We start from the raw sequence: 2,103 nt of genomic DNA on the forward strand, positions 1-2,103 counted from the left end.
GGAGGTATTGTGCGATGGTGCAAGGCAAGCGCACTGTATGGGTTGCACTCAATAAGTCTTTATTGGTCCCTCCTGATGAAGACTTCCTTTTAGTGCGCACGCGGGATATGGCAACTGCTTTATTTAGTTTGTGTTTTGGGCTTTTTACTTCCTTCTCTCCCCTGGCACAAGTCATGCGATGGTCACTGTACCTCTAAATGTCATTGAGGATTTTGACGGACACTGTATTTCATTCGGGGGTTGGGGCACACTATAGATTTTGGAAGGCACTGTAGCTTTGGCGGGTACCAGTAGTTCCCGCGGCTCTCACCAGATGGCGTACGCGAACACATGCAGGTCCGGGAGAGGCGCTGGAGCTGGCCGCCAATCCTCTCACGGTGCTGCCTTTAAATCACTTGCGGTGCGATTGTTACGGCGACTTCCCTTCCGCGCGCAGCCATTAGGATCGAATCCTTTGGTGGATAATGGTAGAGGACGCGTGTGCACCGGGCGCGTAATCGCCACCAGAGCTGACATAGGTGGCGGCGAAGGGCAGGAGAGAAGCGCGGATTTTGTCCCCGTAATACAGGTGTGACGAGGCCCCGGCGAGGCTCTTTCGAGGCTCTGCACCAACAAGCGTCCAAGACAAATATGGTCGATTGCGAGACAGTGAGTTTTACAATACGGCCACAGCTTAACAGCTCGCCGATGAATACCAAATCACCTTAAGCGATTCTCCCCGCTGTAAGGGCGAGTTTGTCATTGAATAAAAGGATGTTAAGTGCCTTGGCGGGCGAACAATAGAAAATCTGGGCGGGCTTACCGACTCTCCTACGCGTATGACGGGGCAACGCCGCTGATCCGCGCGCTGATTGGTCCTCGCGCATCCGGTGGGCGGAGCCTCTAGCGCTGTTGCCTTTCGGTGGGTTCTTGTTTCTTTGCTTATAGGTTTAGATGCAAATAGTCAAATAAATGGTCGTCGTATTCTATATTCATAATTCTTATGATCGGTTCACCTGGCGAGTTGAGATAATTCGAATTACGATAACGGGATGATTGGATTTGTCGCCTTGAATAAAGGAAAGCACCAGGAATGCCATAAGAACTAGCACACGCATGGCGGCCCAGGGAAGTTCCGTGTCGTGAAAGATAATATTGTCGCCGAGCGTTGCCACAAGCACCTGTTCCCGGCCAATGCTGCTTCCACAAGCTTATCCCTCATTATCCAACTTTCATATCGCCACTACTCGCCCAACGAACGAAAGACAAGCGGTGAAACTACATTCACGTCACGCAAAATGATTAAAAAAAAAAAGAAAAAGAACCTTTGTTACCAAATCGCGTCGAAGAAAATGGGGAGAAAATGACTTTAGTCGATTCTTCCCCCTCGAAAAGACATTCCTTCTGGAAGCCCGAGGTGTACGATCTCCGGGCACCTCAAACCACGTCAGTTGAACTAATATTCCTCTCACAATGGACTTCCGGTGGCGTGGGGAGGGAGAGAAGGGAAGGGAAGGGGAGGTTAAGGGAGGGAGGGAGGGAGGGAGGGGGAGGGTTTGGGCGTGTGTGTTTTCCACAGTTTTGTTTTATGAGAAGACGGGCGCCAGGCAGAACAATGGCCGCTGATATTAACCTGTTTCTTAGGTAAGACAAACCGGAAACGTGAGATGGGAGTGCTAGAGTGGGGAGGGGGGGGGGTGAGGAGGGAAGGAGGGGAGAGGGGGAGGAGGAATAAAAGTAGGGAGGCCGTGGAGGTAGAAAGAGGAAAGAGGAGATGATGATGAACAAGCGAGGAGATAGACATAGACCGAGAATGGAAAGGAAGTGTGGTAGAAAAGGGCGGATAAAAAGAAAAACTACGTATGAAGGAGACAAAAGAGAAAGCCGAAGAAAAAGGAAAAATTGGACGTGGAATGGAAACCAAAGGGAAAGTAATGAGATAGGAGATGAGATTCTTAAAATGTCTGATAGGAACGAAAGACGGAGAAAAAAAAATCGACTTAAGAGCAAAAAAAATAAATAAATATGAAAAGGGAAATGCAGAAAAAAATTGAATCTAAAGACGGGGGCGAGACCAAACGACAAAGAGTAAAACAAAAAAAAGTTTAAGAGGAAATAAAGACA

The 2,103-nt window shown here is 48.7% G+C and overlaps 1 protein-coding gene across 2 annotated transcripts in view; it reads right to left on the reverse strand.

Annotated features, from left to right (window-relative positions):
* Nucleotides 1-743, reverse strand: part of LOC125045549 (paired box protein Pax-6-like) — a 25,202-nt gene extending 24,459 nt beyond the window's left edge. For both annotated transcript variants that reach the window (XM_047642869.1, XM_047642870.1), the window contains exon 1: nucleotides 1-743. This exon is cut by the window's left edge and continues 158 nt beyond it. The gene's annotated coding sequence lies outside the window, so the exon portion shown is untranslated.
* Between the last annotated feature and the right edge of the window lie 1,360 nt (nucleotides 744-2,103).

This window comes from Penaeus chinensis, chromosome 37 (assembly GCF_019202785.1).
Source record: "Penaeus chinensis breed Huanghai No. 1 chromosome 37, ASM1920278v2, whole genome shotgun sequence".
NCBI lineage: Eukaryota > Metazoa > Arthropoda > Malacostraca > Decapoda > Penaeidae > Penaeus > Penaeus chinensis.